The 19,151-nt window shown below is 45.7% G+C and overlaps 1 protein-coding gene across 2 annotated transcripts in view; it reads right to left on the minus strand.

Moving 5' to 3' along the window:
- Positions 1-18,296, minus strand: part of CORO6 (coronin 6) — a 156,904-nt gene extending 138,608 nt beyond the window's left edge. The window contains exon 1 of one of the 2 annotated variants that reach the window (XM_040338567.1): positions 17,999-18,296. The gene's annotated coding sequence lies outside the window, so the exon portion shown is untranslated. The remainder of the gene's footprint in view (positions 1-17,998) is intronic. The other variant, XM_040338566.1, reaches the window with a different exon arrangement.
- Positions 18,297-19,151: the final 855 nt, after the last annotated feature.

The raw sequence follows: 19,151 nt of genomic DNA on the forward strand, positions 1-19,151 counted from the left end.
GGTTCCGCAGGCCATCGGATCCCTTGAGCGGGATATGAACCTGTCTAGTTTCTTGTTGAGTCTCGATGCCATGATATCCACGTCCGGCACTCCCCATCTTTGGCAGAGTGCTTGAAAGACTTGTGGATGCAGAGACCATTCCCCCGGCCATAGAGTCTGGCGGCTTAAGAAGTCCGCCTGAAAGTTGTCCACTCCTGGAATGAATATTGCCGATATGCAGGGCACATGCGCCTCTGCCCATAGGAGAATCAAGCTCACCTCTCTCTGAGCGGCTTGACTCCTGGTTCCCCCTTGGTGATTTATGTATGCCACGACCGTGGCATTGTCTGATTGAATTCTCACCGGGAACCCCTGCAATTTTGACGTCCAAGCCCTGAGGGCTAGTCGAGCAGCTCTGAGCTCCAAGATGTTGATGGGCAACTGCTTCTCTGGCTTTGCCCAAGTACCTTGGCGAGTGCAACCATCCAAAATTGCTCCCCAGCCCGTCAGGCTGGCGTCTGTGGTCACTATCTTCCAAGCCACTGGGCTGAAAGACTTCCCCTTCAGTAGATTCTGAGGGTCTAACCACCAACACAGACTTTGTCGGACTCTTGATAAGAGCGGCAACGGGATATCCAAGGCCTGTGGCCTTCTGCTCCATGCTGACAGGATGGCTGCCTGTAGGATGCGAGTGTGGCTCTGGGCGTATGGTACCGCCTCGAACGTGGCCACCATCTTGCCTAGTAACCTCATACATAGGCGAATAGTCGGTTCTTTCTTGCTTAGAACCAGTAGGATTAATTCCTTGATGGCTTTTACCTTCCTCAGAGGTAGGAACACTCCTTGTTGTTCTGTGTCTAATCTCATGCCGAGATATTCCAACTGCCTTGTGGGCTGGAAAGCTGACTTTTCTCGATTTAGGACCCAGCCGAACCTCTCGAGGTATTGGACCGTGAGGGCCACTGCTCGCTCCAAGCCGGGAGACGAGTGGTCTATGACTAGGAGGTCGTCCAGGTATGCTAGGATCGTGACCCCTTGGATCCTTAGCTTGGCTAGGATCGGAGCTAGGACCTTCGTGAACACCCGGGGGGCCGTAGCCAACCCGAAGGGAAGCGCCACGAATTGGAAGTGACGCAAAGCCACCATGAAGCGTAGATATCTTTGATGTGGCTGATAAATTGGAACATGAAGGTAGGCATCCTTTATGTCTATGGACGCCATGAAGTCGTCCTTCTGGAGTGTGGCAGCTGCTGACCGCACGGATTCCATCCGAAATGAGCGGATCTTTAGATATGCATTTACCATTTTTAGGTCCAAAATTGGCCTGACATCTCCATTGGATTTTGGGATGATGAATAGGTTGGAGTAGAAACCCAGCCCCTGTTCCAGGACTGGCCGGAATCCGAGGCGGATCGTTTGGAATCCTCGACTCCTGGAAATGAGGAGGAGGAAACCTTAGGAAATCCAATTTGTAGCCTGTGGCCACGGAAGACCGTACCCACTCGTCGGGAATGCTGGCTTCCCAAATCTCTGAAAAGAGTCGCAGCCTTCCCCCCACCTTCGTGGGTGGGGGCGCCCCTTCATAAGGTTGGCTTGGGGGCTGGTTTTGCTGGTTTGCGAAACCACTGCCTTTTGCCTCTAACAGCCTGTCCTTGTGATTTGCTGTTGAAGCCGAAGTTTGCTTTTGCAGGAGGCCGTCGATACTGCTTGGCATTAGAGGGCCCCTGCCCAGGGGAATACTGTCGTTTAAACGCAGGCCCCTGAACCTTCTTCTTAGTTGGCAAGAGAGTACTCTTGCCGTTTGAAATGGTCTGAATGTATAGGTCTTCTCCGAAGAGTCGTCCTCCATGGAAGGGGAACCCTACCAGGAGCTTCTTGCATGGGGGCTCAGCCTCCCAGCCTTTTAACCATAAGAGTCTTCTCATATGGATAAGGGATAACGATAAACGTGACGCTTGCTGGATAGAATCCTTGATTGCGTCTACCGTAAAACATATGGCCTTAGGGACATCCGAAAATTCTTCTGCCTGCTGGGCAGGAATAAGTTTAAGCATCTGCTTAAATTGATCCGATAATGCTTGAGCGACCCCAATCGCAGCCACAGCTGGCTGTACTACTGCCCCTGCAGTAGTGAAGGAGTTCTTAAGTAGTGCTTCCAAGCGCTTATCAACTGGATCCTTGAACACCTGTATGTTTTCTACAGGGCATGTTAACGATTTGTTAACACATGAGATGGCTGCGTCCACTGCAGGAGTAGCCCATCTTTTGGAAAATTTTTCTTCCATAGGATATAGGACAGAGAACTTCTTAGGTGGTAAGAAGATCTTATCTGGCTTGTTCCAATCTTGGAACAAAACTCCCTCTAATAGAGGATGGATCGGAAACACAGCATTGCTTTGAGGCGCCCTCAGTGAGCCCAAAGCTGAAACCGTCGATACCTGGAGATCTGGTACTGGCAAGTTGAATGCCCTATGGACCAAGTCCGACAATCCTTGAATCCACCAGCTCTCCCTCAGGGAGACTGCCCCAGACTCCTCTGTATCCGGATCTTCGATCCCTGAACCTACTTGGTCCTTGTCCAAGAGGTCGTCCAATTCCCCTGAGGAAAGGACCTCCTCTTCTGAGGGTCCGCGCTCGGGCGACGGAGATCTATTCCGCTTACTGCCCCGCATAGCTGCGGCTATCATTTTACCCATGCTTTTCTGCATCTCTTTTAAAGAGGTGAGTAATACCTCCTCCGTGACCATCTTAGGGTTGGACTGACCCGCGTCAGCTCCAGCCCCAGATCCCGATGGCCCCAAGGCTCCCTGTGGGGAAAGCAGCGGCATAGCTTTGTCCGAGACCTCAGACTCTCTGGGGGAATCCCCACCTCTTGTACCCTTGTTTTTTGATGCCATGGTACAATACCGAGGTACACCTGCTACTTATTGGTACCTGGGACTTATAAATAGTTAAATGCCCAAACACCTGTTTGGGGGATAAAAAATGCTTCCTCTCCCCTAGATGACACTTTTTTTTTTTTTTTCAAAAAAAATCTTTTTTTTTTTTTTTTTTTTCAAATCTAGGAAAGAAAAAACATTCTGTCCCCCTGAGTAGTATTGCAAGAAAAACTATGAGATGGAAAAGAAACAGCCTATTCCTAGGCTTGAAAACAGTCTTTCTGAAGACTGCAATATTCTTTCTGGCCACTGTGTGTCCTCGGCGCCCCGTGCTTGCCGTTCTGGTCTTTCCTCCTCAGTTCCAAAGTATTGAATGAGCTATATGGAACAAACAAGGAAGGGCCGCCCCTTCCTTAAGCCACTGACCCGCCCTTCCCCCCCAGCAATCTCAAACAGGAAATGCCCCTCCCGACAGGGGGGGGTGGGGTTGGGAGGAAGGGACCTCTCTGCTCCAGCAAACTGCAGCCTGCAGCCTGGAACCATGAGGAGGTCAGCGTTTTGCCTGCTTTGCAGGCCGTGAGGAGGAAGACTGAATGGAGCATCGCCTGGAGGCTTGCAGGTAAGCACAGCTCTCTGACACACACATATACTTTTATATCACACAGGCCCCACTCAATGCTTTTCCAACACTACAAGGGAGGTCACATCTTATGGGGAATAATACATATAGAGCCATCCTATCTTTATGATATGTGACTAGTTTGCCAGATGCAGCGCATAACTTTAGGCATGTCCCCTGTGACCCCCCAGAAAAAACCTGCTAAGAACCAAGTTCCGCAAGTTTTCCCCTCACTTACCTGCTCCATGCCGCAGGACTTTGCCAAGCAAGAGGCCCAATCTTCCCCCATCTCGGTGGGGATGTCTAGACCTTCAGGCCCTGGGTTCCTATGAAGGATCCACTGTCCTGGGCCCATATAGCACTCTGGCAACAGAAACATTAGGCACCCAAAGGTTTCTAAGTTCTGGGCCCAGGGTCCAGCTCTCTAAAAAGAAAAGCATTATGGGCTATACCCCAAGGGTTTGGGGTCCGGTTACTGACCACTTTAGCGCTGAGGCTTTTTTGGACAGAACCGGTTAGCTCACCTAATCCCAAGGATGTGGAGGCAAGCTAAACCATGACTAACACCTAAGACACTGGCGGAAAAACTGAGGTACTCCTCCTATGGGAGGGGGTTATATAGGGAGGGGCATTTCCTGTTTGAGATTGCCAGTGTCTACACCTGAAGGTACTCCATATAACCCATATAGTAATGAATGCCGCTCTGTGTCCCGTGATGTACGATAAAGAAAAGTTACCACTTTCCAAATTGCTTATCTTTCTTTTTTTTTTATACGGTTTCCAAAATCAAGAACAATACAAGCGGCATGGTAACGCACTGCTGCTGGTTAATGCAGTAAATACAAGTAATAACTTTTAGATCCATAGACCTGTGTCATAATGGAACACCATGTAAGGCCCCTTACACACGAGGGGACATGTCCGATGAAAACGGTCCGCGGACCGTTTTCATCGGACATGTCCGCTCGGAGATTTCTGTCTGATGGTTGTACACACCATCAAACAGAAATCCGCGCGGATACGATACGCGGTGACGTTGCCGCGCCGTCGCCGCGACGACGACGCGGTGACGTGCACGGCCCTGGAAGGTCAATGCTTCCACGCATGCGTCGAATCACTTCGACGCATGCGAGGGCTTTCGGCCGAGCGGACATGTCCGGTGAGTCTGTACAGACGACCGAACATGTCCGACGGACAGGCTTCCAGCGGACATGTTTCTTAGCATGCTAAGAAACATTTGTCCGCTGGAAACCTGTCCGATCCGCCGGAAAATTGTCCGGTCGGCCGTACACACGACCGAACATGTCCGCTGAAACTGGTCCGCGGACCAGTTTCAGCGGACATGTTCGGTCGTGTGTACGGGGCCTCAGTGCTAAAGCGGTGGATGAACAACCTGGCAAAGTTACCCAATAAAAATGTTTGCATTGTGAGCACTTCCATTCTACAGATGCATGCAGATATTCTCCAACCTGTAGGAAACTCTCTTTGCACCAAACAACCATTCTTTTACTTTTTTATGGAGAAAAGGGAAAGAGTTTTTTACCAAGGGAGGACTAGGAACCATTGTCCTGCCAAGCAAACACAACCAACCAGCCCTTTCATGAAAGGGAAAGGTTTCCATAAGCTAAAGAAAGTGTACCATACAAGGAAGTCTGTGATTCCTCATTTATTGGCGGGCATACTGAGCATTGTGGAAGTTGCAATTCTCCGTATTGATTCACGTGACTGTAGACAGGGCAGCCATCAGAAATTTTTGGGCCCCTTACATAGCTTTAGGCCTGCCCCCCCACGAGCCTGAAGACATTTAGCTAGATTCAGGTAGGGGCGCGCAACTTTAAGGTGGCGTAGCGTATCGTATTCACGCTACGCCGCCTTAAAGCGGGAGTTCACCCATTTATTAAATTTTTTCCCTTTTCCCCTTAGATTCCTGCTCGTTCGGTCTAGGGGAATCGGCTATTTGTTTTAAAATATGAGCAGTACTTACCGTTTCCGAGATGCATCTTCTTCCGTCGCTTCCGGGTATGGGTCTTCGGGAGCGGGCGTTCCTTCTTGATTGACAGTCTTCCGAGAGGCTTCCGACGGTCACATCCATCGTGTCACTCGTAGCCGAAAGAAGCCGAACGTCAGTGCGGCTCTATACTGCGCCTGCGCACCGACGTTCGGCTTCTTTCGGAAAATCGTGACGAGATGGATGCGACCGTCGGAAGCCTCTCGGAAGACTGTCAATCAAGAAGGAACGCCCATTCCCGCAGCCCATACCCGGAAGCGACGGAGAGGATGCATCTCGTAAACGGGTAAGTACTGCTCATATTTTACAACAAATAGCCGATTCCCCTAGACAAAACGAGCATCCATCTAAGGCTAAAAAGTGCTCTCTAAGGGTGAACCCCCGCTTTAAGTCAGAGAGGCAAGTATTGTATTCACAAAGTACTTGCCTCCTAACTTACGGCGGCATAGCGTAAATGCCGCGGGCGCAAGCGCGCCTAATTCAAAATAGGCTAAGGGGGCGTGTTTTATGATAATTTGCTTTGACCTGATTGACGTTTTTTTGGAACGGCGCATGCGCCGTCCGCCTACATTTCCCAGTGTGCATTGCGGCTAAGTACGTTGCACGGTCCTATTGATTTCGACGTGAACGTAAATGACGTAAATCTCTATTCACAGACAACTTACGCAAACAACGTAAAATTTTAGAATTTCGAAGCGGGAACGGCAGCCATACTTTAACATTACTATTCCAACTATTTGATGGAATATCTTTAGGCCTGATAATGCGTTACGTAAACGGCGTATCTGTACTGCGTCGGCCGGGCGTTCGTTCGTGAATAGGCGTATCTAGTGATTTACATATTCTACGCCGACCGCAATAGAAGCGCCACCTAGCGGCCAGCCTAAATATTGCACCCTAAGATAGGACGGCGCAAGCCGTCGTATCTTAGATAGGTTTAAGTGTATCTCTGTTTGAGAATACACTTAAACTTAGGTCGGCGCAGATTCTGAGTTAGGTCGGCGTATCTACTGATACGCCGACCTAACTCTATGTGAATCTAGTTAAATTTCTGTGTGAAGTATACTATGTACAGTTGTGCTCTGTTGCCCCTGTATGTCCCTGCTTTCTGTACCTCCTCCATCCCAGTTCTCCCCCCTCTCACCAGCCTTACAGGGTCCTTGGCCCAGATTCAGCATAGCTTGCATTATATTTGCGGGGGAGCAGGGCAACGATTTTGCCCTGCGCCCCCGCAAATATTTTGCGCTGCCCTCGATTCACGGAGCAGTAGCTCCATGAACTGCGAGGGCGCGCCGGCAAATTTGCCTGGCGTAAGCGCGCGCAAGTTAAATGATCCCGCCGGGGGCGGGAATCATTTAAATTAGGCGCGCTCCCGACGTGCATTGCGGAAAATGACGTCGCAAGGACGTCATTTGCTTCAAAGTGAATGTGAATGGCGTCCAGCGCCATTCACGAATCACTTACGCAAACGCTGTGAAATTCAAATTTCACGGCGCGGGAAGGCCGGCTATACTTTAGCATTGGCTGCCCCTACTATTAGAAGGGGCAACCTTGCGCTAAAGTTGCCGTACGGAAACTCCGTACCTGGCTTGCGCAGGGCCCGCGCAAGCTTGTGAATCAGTGGTAGTATGCAATTTGTATACTACACGCTGATCACAATGGGAGAGCCCCCTAGCGGCAAGCACAAGAATGCAGCCTAAAATCTGCGAGGCATAATTGCCTTATGCCGCGCAGATTTTAGGCTGCAGTCGGTGTAACTAGGTTCCTGAATCAGGAGCACTCGTTACACCGGAGCAAGTAAGCAATTGCGCCGTGTAACTTATGGTTACACGGGCGCAATTGCTTCTTGAATCTGGGCCCTTGTGTTTATACTCAGATAAATGACAACCATAGATAATTAAACTTCAGTCTGTCTGCAGTTTAGTAAAATGTGCTCTGTCATTCTAACTTGTAACTATTCATGAGTTCTTGAACTGCAGCCAATCATGAAAGATCTGGCACGGTCACATGACAGTATCAGAACATCCTTATTGGCGTTCTAGGGCATCTGATTAGTTACGCTTTCCAATGACAGAATACACTTACTAAAAACTGTGGACCAGCTACTGTTTAACTGATTTCTCTTATACTGCCCCTGCCATGCAAAATAGCGACACTGTTACTCTGGATTGCGCATCAACTGGGACAAATCCCAAATCCTCCCACTGGACATCTCCCCCCCCCCCTAAAACAAACCCAACTTTACTGTTATCTAGAGTGTCAAAAATTAAGTACTTGGGGGTAGAGGTCACTAGGACTTTAACAGACTACACACACATGAATGTCACACCCTTATTTGACTTAATAAAGTCCAAACCCCAGACATGGCGCAGGTTGCCACTAGGGGTGATGGGATGTATAAATATAATAAAAATTATTTTGTTACCCAAAATACTATATATGGTTTGGCATGCTCCTCTCTATATCTCTTTAAAAGTCTTTAAACAAATGGAAGCCATTCTAAACTCATTTGTATGGGGAAATGGCAGACATAAACTGGCCTGGCATGTTCTGAAGAACACTGCGGATATGGGAGGAGTGTCCCTTCCTGATTTACAGGATTATTACTTGGCAGCTCAACTCTCCCACATATACCACTTTAACAAAGTGGAAATTCAACGCTATAGGTCCCTAGTAAGTAATAAACCGGGTCACCCAGCATTTACCCCACTCCAAGCCATCCTCAGAGGGAAACAACTCACTAAAAAAAACACAAGGTATAATACGGGAATGCTACTCCATCATCAAAGAATATGGGAAATCACGTTGAAAAAACAAAACACTGGGAAAAAAAATCACACCCACACCCCACTATGGTTCAACAAACACCTACCCGCGTTAGAATCTCTCTCAGATTCGACAGTATGGGCTACACATGGCATAATAAATCATTTAGGTGTTATCCAACTCCAGAATCAAGCAGTTTCAAGTACTTAAAGCGGTGGTTCCGCGGGATATCGTTTTTTTTTTTTGGTCTAATCCCCAGCTCTTACCTTTAAGCCCGCACTAACAGGGAGTCCCACTCCTTAAGCCGTGCTATGCGCTGTTTTTCTTTCAATTTTATTTTTGATCCCGAGGCGATGGACATTTCCATCTTACCTGTGGGCATACTGAAGCCGACAGGGTCTTCTTCCGGGAGAGGGCGAATGCTGGCCTCCCAGCATTCACCGCTCGATCCCGCGCATGTACAGTGTTGACGGCGAGCGTCGCCGTCAACACTGCATGGTTGCCATAACAACGGCCGGCGTAAGAAGTTCACGCCCCGTTGTGCCGAGATGTCGCGCGATTAGAGTACAGCGCGTCGACAGAGGAGTGCCACAATTTGAGTGACAGGACGGGGGAGAATGGACTTACACGCCCATTCCCCGCGGGGGATTTTGATTGACAGGTCGTAAATACGACCTGGAAACGGGTAAGGAGGACTCAAAACAAAAATAAATAAATCGTTTAGTCATTGTATTTGCAGCGCATTTGCATAGAGAGGATGTTATTAAACAGGGTGAACCACCGCTTTAAGGAAGAATATAAACTCCCTAACCAGATCGCCTTTAAGTATCTACAACTGCGCCATGCATTGAAAACACAATTACCAAACATGGAAGTAGTGTCAGATTCTCCCCCTGTTTTGGATGTAATAATGGGAGAAGAACCCTCTAAACTCATATCGACCCTGTATCTAAAGATCAGAAACCGTAGTTCAAATGCCATTGCACAAAAGGCAAAAATGGAATGGGAAAAAGACATAGGCCCTATGGAGGAGGAAGACTGGGATGAAATATGGGAAGGGACCAGACTAACATCCCACAAGTTATCTGACAGACTGACACAGATATACATTGTACACAAAGCCTACCTGACTCCCCTAAAAAAGGCGAAATTCCTCCATACTTATGACCCGACATGCCATTTGTGCCAAGTAGCACCTGGAACGTTCTTCCATCTCATTTGGAGCTGCCCAAACATTCAGACATACTGGACGCAGATTGTCTAGTTTTTACATGACAATATGGGTTACCCAGTGGTATAAGACCCCAAACTATGTCTTCTGGGACTTCTGCCAGACATAGAAATTTACAAATACCAAGCTACATTTCTAAATGAAACTCTGTTTATGGCCCGTAAGGGCATAGCCAAGGTATGGATGCAGGCTCAGCCTCCCTCCATACGCCAATGGAAGAGGGACATTAATGATGCACTACCATTTCAAAAATTAGTCTATGCCCATAGAAAGTGTGTGCATAAGTACTCAAAGGTGTGGGATAGATGGTTAGAGGATGGAGAAACATGTGCCTAAAATAATCCAAGCCCAGCAGACAGGCATACTTAGATGAACGTAGAAAGTGGCTGTCATATGAAGGTGTTGACCATGAAAATCTTAATCAGAACTGTATTGGTAGCTGAATGACATGAAGTTTCTTATATACTGGATGTCTATACCCTCATAAACCTGTGCCTTACCATGTATGTACAAAGAATCTCACACAAAATGACTGTTATAATGTACGGTACTGTTTTATTATTCTACATAAGCAACTACTTTGTAAAATGACCTTTATCCAAATAAAGTTGACTTTTTCCAATTAAAAAAAAATAAAATAGCGACACTGGGCAGTCGGACGTTGTGGAACTTTGCTTGATTCCAAAATCTGGACAGTCTTGTAGAATCTGGGATGTTTGAGAGGTATACAGTGCCTTGAAAAAGTATTCATACCCCTTGAAATTTTCCACATTTTGTCATCTTACAACCAAAAGTGTAAGTATATTTTACTGGAATTTTATGTGACAGACCAACACAAAGTGGCACATAATTGTGAAGTGGAATGAAAATGATAAATGTGTTTTTCAAAAATGTGGCATGTATTTGTATTCAGCCCCCTTTACTCTAAAACCCCCTAACTAAAATCTAGCGGAACCAATTGCCTTCAGAAGTCACCTAATTAGTAAATAGAGTCAACCTGTGTGTAATTTAATCTCAGTATAAATGCTGTTCTGTGAAACCCATAGAGGTTTGTTAGAGAACCTTAGTGAACAAACAGCATCATGAAAGCCAAGGAATACACCAGACAGGTCAGGAATAAAGTTGTGGAGAAGTTTAAAGCAGAGTTAGGTTCTAAAAAAATATTCCAAGCTTTGAACATCTTACGGAGCACTGTTCAATCCATCATCCGAAAATGGAAAGAGTATTGCAGAACTGCAAACCTACCAAGACATGGCCGTCCACCTAAACTGACAGGCCGGGTAAGGAGAGAATTAATCAGAGAAGCAGCCAAGAGGCCAATGGTAACTCTGAAGGAGCTGCAGAGATTCACAGCTCAGGTCAGAGATTCTGTCCACAGGAGAACTGATAGCAGTGCACTCCACAAATCTGGCCTTTATGGAAGAGTGGGAAGAAGAAACCCATTGCTGAAAGAAAGCCATAAGAAGTCTTGTTTGCAGTTTGCGAGAATCCATGTGGGGGGACACATGAATTAACAGCGCTAGCAGAATATTAAACATCAACTTAATAATGTGCTCAAAGAATATCGACTGTGACAATGTTATCAAAATATATACATATATCATGAATAAAGTGCTAAGTGCTCCAAATTAAAGTGCTTTGTGGTTCAGTATAAATTGTTTTAAGTGCCACACTCCTGTCTTGTGACCCCACTCACCAGAGTTAATGGACCCTCAGCTTTTAAGTCTAGGGTCAATAAAGCTGTGATCTAAAAGATCTGGGATATAAAAACCGGACTCTCAGAGAAACTTCTATACAGGGGTTTTCGTGGATGGACCGAGGTAGATCAATCATAATGGGAAACAGAAAAAAGCCAAAAGTGAAGTACCGCTGGTACTAAGTGAACTGCGCAATCAAACAACGCCACTCACAAGACAACTCTATAAAACAGGCATCAGTAAGTTCTGGGGTCGCCGCTGGATGATGTGCGTTCCACGGACAGCGGAAGTTGAGTCACTGGTTCATGAAACCGGAAATACGTTGACGTGTTTCACCCCTCGTTCAGGGCATCATCAAGAGGAGGGGCAAAACGTGTCAATGTATTGGCTTCCCATTGTGGTTGATCTACCTTGGTCTATCCACGTGAACAACCGTATGGAAATTTCTCTGAGAGTCCAGTTTACATATACCAGATCTTTTAGATCACAGCTTTATTGACCCTAGACTGCAAAGCTGAGGGTCCATTAACTCTGGTGAGTGGGGTCAGAAGAGGGGAGTGTGGCACTTGAAACACTTTATTCTGAACCACAAAGCACTTTAATTTAGCAATTTATTCATTAGATGATATGTATATATTTTGATAACATTGTCACATTAAATTTTTTTTTTTCCGACGGGAAAATAGAGCAGGTTCTCTATTTTCCCACCGGGATTCCCGGCAGTTTTCCTGTCAGGAAAACTGCGGGGAAGCATGCACACGTCCGGTTTTCCCGGCCAAAAGCTCTCTTGGCAGGGCTCAACAGTGCTGCATGTTAATTCATAATAGTAAAAGTTCACTCATCGTTGCAGGGCTGTGTGATCTATCTGCCGCTGCTTGAAAATATAACATTCTCAGCAGATAGATCATACAGACCCTCAGTGCTAGGTGATATTTTACTATGTGGTGGCCAGTTCCATGACAGTCCCACATTGCTGCCTGTACAGTCATAATAGTAAAAGATCACTCAGCTCTGTGAGGCTGTGTTATATATCAGCCAGGGCTGTGTATAATCACAAGCACACATATGCCTTGTTTCCACTGAACGGAACGGTTCGGGTCAGTAGATTTGGAACAGTTTAGAACGGACCGGTCTATTCTCGTGAGCGTTTCCACTGCAAATCGGACCGTCAGGACCATACAGGATTTAGAAAAAATGCCTAGCACGTCCACCAATCAGTGGAATGTATTGCATCTCCGCCCTAATGGAACCGTTCCATTTTCTATGGCCCCACATCTGAAGCAGGACCCAGAATGGTCCGGTACGGTTCAGTTTTATGGCACACTTTCATAATGGAAACACCCAAAATAGCATACCATACCGAACCGATCCGCTCAGTGGAAACGAGGCAATACACACAACACGCTCTGCCTGTCTGTTAAATCAGTTATTTGGGGAGGGAATCAAACTATATCCAAATGTTTGAGGAAAGCTTGGGCAAATATTAGACACCCTATCAAGTTCCTATTGCTGTCCGCACTACAAAAGTCACTAATCTATTTGACTGGACAAAAATGTCATTGGGAAAATTAAAAAATGGTGCGTTGCTAACAGAACAGGCATAGAGGGGAAATCTTCCAATAGGGAAACTTGTTGGGATGACCACTGTCTGAGCAGGGATTTACCTTCTTTTGAAAGTTTTCTACTTCCTACTTGTTGGGGCTACGAGACTGAAAATTTAGGGAGATCGCCCCAATGGAATATAGATGGCAAAAAGACAGGGTTTTTAACCTTTCCTTGCGCTACCCAAAAAAAAAAAGTTTTGCTTAAAATATACTCCCCATGCTCAGATGCAGGCATGGACCTGTTTTTTCCCATTTCCCTATACTCCATGGGTTCTTCAACATGGTCAGGGAAGATATGTTCCTCTGCTTTCCTCCAACAACTCAGAGGCAGCCAGGGGAGCAGCCCTCCACTGTCAAAACTTGTGTGAGGGCAGCTAGGCCAGAGCCCAATAGCATGCAGCTTCCTCGGAAGAACCAGCGCTACTGTGGGATGCACATCCTCAATTGCTTCCAGAAATAGCTGTTTGTGTACTGAACTGTTTTGCCGAAGCTGTAATTCTCAGCTACCTCTCTGTCGATATAGAATCTTATAGAGACTGTGCTATGCAGCCACGTTACTCCGACTGAGCCACATTGCTTTAGGCTTCTTTCACACTATGGATTGTATGTCCGTTTTATAATATCCGTATTACACCTATTAACGGACCTTTATTAACGGATTTAATAACGGATACATACGGATAAATATTTTACCATTCTTCCTTTATTGAAAACGGATAATGTTTATCCGTATATATCCGTATACATCCGTTATATCATTCCTTTCTAACGTCCGTTAATAAAAACCATTTCACCCTTTCTTGAAGTCCAGCTCCAGAAGTCGTATGGATATTCAGGGGAACCCCACCGTCAATTTAAAACAAAAATTACGTGCGGTTCCCGGTAAATATCCATAACCAGACCCTTCAGGTCTGGTATGGATATTCAGGGGAACCCCGCCGTCAATTTAAAACAAAAATGACGTGCAGTTCCCGGTAAATATCCATAACCAGACCCTTCAGGTCTGGTATGGATATTCAGGGGAACCCCGCCGTCAATTTAAAACAAAAATGACGTGCGGTTCCCCCTAAATATCCATAACCAGACCCATTATCCGAGCACGTTGACCTGGCCGGGACCTTTCCTCTTCTCGGGCTTACCCAGTGACGTAGCAGAGGGTACGTCAGAGGGGGCGGGGTCACGTGACGGGTGGCTCTGCCTCCTCTATATAAGAAATGTCACAGCTTCAGCCGCTCATTCGCTGGGCTGTGCCCAGCGGTGAGAGGAGGTCCGGGATGCTGCTGCGCCGGATGGATGGATCTTCTCATCGCCGGAGCGGAGATCACCCGACGCTGGATCTTCTCATCGCGGGAGATCACCCGCACCCATCGCTGGATCAGGACAACGCAGGAAGCCGGGAACGAGTGGATTTTTCAGCGCTGGAGTTTTTTTTTTTTTTAATAAAGGACTTTATTCTTTTGTGTCAGTGTGTTTTTTTTACAATACTATTTACTTCCTTCGTGAAATGGTAGAGGTACAGTGTACCCCATTACCATTTCACACAGGGGGGGGGTCAGGATCTGGGGGTCCCCTTTGTTAAAGGGGTCTTCCAGATTCTGATAAACCTCCCGCCCGCATACCCCCACAACCACCGGGCAAGGGTTGTGGGGATGAGACCCTTGTCCCCATCAACATGGGGACATCCTCCCCATGTTGAGGGCATGTGGCCTGGTGCAGTTCAGGAGATAGGGGGGGCCGCACTCTGTCCCCCCCTCTTTTCTGCGGCCGGCCAGGTCAACGTGCTCGGATAATGGGTCTGGTTATGGATATTTAGGGGGAACCGCACGTCATTTTTGTTTTAAATTGACGACTGGGTTCCCCTGAATATCCATACCAGACCTGAAGGGTCTGGTTATGGATATTTACCGGGAACCGCACGTCACTTTTGTTTTAAATTGACGGCGGGGTTCCCCTGAATATCCATACCAGACCTGAAGGGTCTGGTTATGGATATTTACCGGGAACCGCACGTCATTTTTGTTTTAAATTGACGGCGGGGTTCCCCTGAATATCCATGCTCAGTAAAATTAACGTCTGTTAACATAACGGACATTTACGGAGACATTTACTAACGTCCGTGTGCCATAGACTTCAATGTTAAAATATAACGGACGTTAATATATCCGTTACTTGCAACGGACAAAAAAATTTACAAAAAATAGTGCAAGACCCGTCACATATTCCGTTATAACTAACGTCCGTATGTTATAACGGACTATTACGGATCTTTACGGAACATAAAAAAATCCCATAGACTTTAATGATATTTTATAAAGGACGTATAACTTCCGTTTTTTAACATTATCTGACGGATTTTAAAACGGATTATTAAAACAGATTTATTTTGTAGTGTGAAAAGGGCCTTTTTAGAGTCCATGCTTTTGCAGCTTTCATAATCAGGTTTGTAAAATTCTGCAGTGTATGCATGCTCTGTGCCATCCTGAATCTAACTTTACACCTGTTTAGTAAACTGAAAGCTACAATTACTCACCGTCTAAACATTCACGCGATTACTCATTCTGTTAAAATAGATAAAAAGGGAGCCCTAATATTTTTTTATTTTGTAAACTTTTTTTATAGTGTAAGCTAAAGCAGCCTTTTTCAAACAGCATGCCTTCGGGTATCTTCGGAGGTGTCTTGGCAAAATACCTAAAAATTGCCCACAAACTGTATACAAGCCAGATGGGTGAATCAAGTCGGCCTATTAATTACACAAAGCCACAGGTTTTCATTGTGTACCATTACAACCTTCTAGCCGCCAGCGTCCTAACAACCAATGATGTCAACGGTTATAAAGGAGGATGTCAGGCACCTGTCCCTCCGCTGACCCACCTTCAGCACCAGGGTCACATTAGCGGAGTGACAAAGAGAAACAGAAGGAGAAGAGAAACTGTGGAGTACTAATCAGTAGCAGTGTGTATAGGTGTATTTGCTTTGGAAGAACAAATCACTGCTAATGTTGGTTGTACTACGCATATGGATGTTGCTACATCGGTTTAATTATGAAAATGGGATGCCTTGAGATTGTTTGGAATTTTAAAGGGTGCCTTGACTTAAAAAAGGTTGAGAAACACTAAACTACAGCAAAGATTTGTATTTTATTTTTTAATGCAAGTAATTTACAGAAGTTAATCAGAATTTTAGATGATGCGCAAACCAGTATTCTTCAGTGTTCTATGAATACAAAAGAATATTATAGCTCCCTACTTTCTAAATATAGTCTCATTTATTATAGCAGTAAAAAACAAACAAAAAAAAAAAAGAATAATAGTGTGCAGGAATAGAACCAGATTTCACCTTATGCTCGACTAGTGTAGTCAGAACAGTAAGGCCGCGTACACACGGTCGAACATGTCTGCTGAAACTGGTCCGCAGACCAGTTTCCGCGGACATGTCCGACCGTGTGTACGGCCTAGCGGACAGGTTTCCAGCGGACAAAAGTTTCTTAGCAAGCTAAGAAACTTGTCCGCTGGAAACATGTCCGTCGGACATGTCCGATGGTTAGTACACCTAATCGGACATGCCTGCTGGTATGACGTGTAACCAGTGTCCCGAAATCCCGCGCATGCGTCGAATTGATTTGACACATACGTGGAAGCATTGCACTTCCGTGTTTGAGAACGTCGGTGTCTTCTACGTCACCGCGTTCTCTGTCCGCGGGGATTTTGGTCTGATGGTGTGGACCGTTTTCATCGGGTTGATTGATGGTTTACTTTTCTTTATGAAATTGGGGCTGCAGTCTGTGCAATCATATGCTCATAATGCCTTAACATATATTATTTAAATAAATTTCACATTGCTTGATTTCTTGCAGTTTACATTTCTAATGCCGAGTACACACGACCGTTTTTCGGGTTCTAAAAAAATTAGGTTTTTAATGGTCTAGAAAAAACGTTGTTTTTTTCAACCCGATCATTAAAACGGCCTTGCCTACACACGATCGTGAAAAAAAAATGCTCTAGCAAAGCGCGGTGACGTACAACATGTACGACGGCACTATAAAGGGGAAGTTCCATTCAGATGGCGCCACCCTTGGGGCTGCTTTAGCTGATTCTGTGTTAGTAAAAGACGATTTGCGCTTTTCAGTCTGTTACTGCGTGATGAATGTGCTTAGTCCATTACGAACGCTAGTTTTACCAGAACGAGCGCTCCCATCTCATAACTTGCACGTTTTTTTCACGTCGTTAAAGCCCACACACGACCATTTTTTACAACCTTAAAAACGACAACGTTAAAAACGTTGTGAAAAAATAGAGCATGTTCGACATTTTTAATGCCCATTTTTTAGATCGTGAAAAATGCTCTGGAGCCCACACACGATCGTTTTTAATGACAAAAAAAAAATCATTTTTTAGAACCCGAAAAACGGTCGTGTGTACGCGGCATTAGACTTCCTTAAAAGCAATTACTGTACAAAAAAAAAAAAAAGTACCTGGCAGATACATTAGCTGAGTAAAGTTCAAAATCAAAATCTTGTAATCAAACTGCTCAGCAGGAAATTAAATTACTCATATTGCCATCCAGCTTCATTCAGGACGGGCAGGGGGTGAAGTGTAATTGTATGTCATTGATAGGACAATATGGCTGCTTTCATTGAGTGACAGTCACTCCACATGAGCAGATCTTATAGACAACGTTAAAAATAAATCTCATTTTGTAAAGCGTAATATAGAATAAGCAACTCAGGCAACTCAATAGGAGTATGCGAGAAATGGTACTGGGATAGAGCGGAAACTTTACAGATCAGAATATAATTAGAAAAATGTATGCGTCAGTTGGCATAATAAGAAAAAATGTAATAAACCCCAAGGCAGTTGTGCCTAGGGCATTAGTGAAATAAAAAAAAGGACGCTTTGTAGCAGGGAATGTTGCAGCTAAAGAAGGAGACAGGCAGCTTGCTGCAGATAGGAGAGGTCACTTTCCAAATATAGCAATAGCAGAGCATTCCCTTGCAGGTCCTATGACCAGCGAGCCATAGAAAAACTGAGAAAAAAGCACATTAATTCTACATACAGCTCAAGTCATGAAAATAAAGAGGTGAATGGGTTTTGGTGACACGCCTACAGCACTGCCCTTTAAATATAAGAAGCTGTCAGATTGACAGTCCTGTCAAAATAGCATGCCATCCTAGGAAAGGTTTCTTAGAATACACCGGTTAGGTGCTAGCTTGTCTTACCTTGACCAGAGGTGCAGATGACAGTTCCTGGTAGCACCTGAAGTATTATTAGTGATGATATATTCCTTATCTTCAGCCCAAGAGGTGGCTGGGGGGTGGGGGGGTCCTCTTTGCTTGTATGTGTGGCTTTGTGCACTGCTAGCATGCACTCCCCCTGTCCAGTTCTGAGCCGCCTTGCTCTCTACACAGCCAGAAATTGACTAAAGGGTCTGGTGTGTGTCTATGTGTGTGTGTGTGTGTGTGTGTGTTGCAGGAGGCTCCTGCTGCAGTAACAGCTGCTGCTATCAACATTGAAGCAAAATAACTCAACAGCTGAAAGACAGAATGATGGGGTGAGGAGGGGAAGTGTTCAACAAAGGGAGGAGTAGTGCCTTTTCCTCTATGACTGGCTGCATTGTCCCTTCAGATTTTTGGATTTTTTTTAAAACAAGCGTAACAAATGTTTCAGATAAAATATCACGGTTCTATTCAGCCATAGAGTACCAGCCACTGTCACAATGCTTTACAGGAGGACCCAACAGGCACCCAACAGGCACCCAACTTTGAGCACTACCCATTTTGCTGACTACTCTAAAATCGAATGATTCCTTAACCACTTAAAGCGGTGGTTCCCCTAAAAATAAAATGTTGACATCGCATTTAGCAAATAAATTACAGTTAGAATCGGGTTGTTTTATTTAAAAAATACCTCCGTACGTATCGTTTCCATTATTCGGTCCCACCGCCACTTCCGGGTACGACGCAGGCGGTGGGCGTTCCTAATTGATTGACAGGCATCCGAACGACGCATCCATCGCGTCACGAGATGCCGAAAAAAGCCGAACGTCGGTGCGGCTCTATACGGCGCATGCGCACCGACGTTCGGCTTTTTCCGGCATCTCGTGACGCGATGGATGCGTCGTTCGGATGCCTGCCAATCAATTAGGAACGCCCACCGCCTGCATCGTACCCGGAAGTGGCGGTGGGACCGAATAATGGAAACGATACGTACGGAGGTATTTTTTAAATAAAACAACCCGATTCTAACTGTAATTTATTTGCTAAATGCGATGTCAACATTTTATTTTTAGGGGAACCACCGCTTTAAGGACCGGACCAATATGCTGCTAAATGACCCAAGGGGTTTTTACAATTCGGCACTGCGTCGCTTTAA

The sequence above is a fragment of the Rana temporaria genome, chromosome 2 (genome assembly GCF_905171775.1).
Source record: "Rana temporaria chromosome 2, aRanTem1.1, whole genome shotgun sequence".
In the NCBI taxonomy this organism is placed as follows: Eukaryota; Metazoa; Chordata; class Amphibia; order Anura; family Ranidae; genus Rana; species Rana temporaria.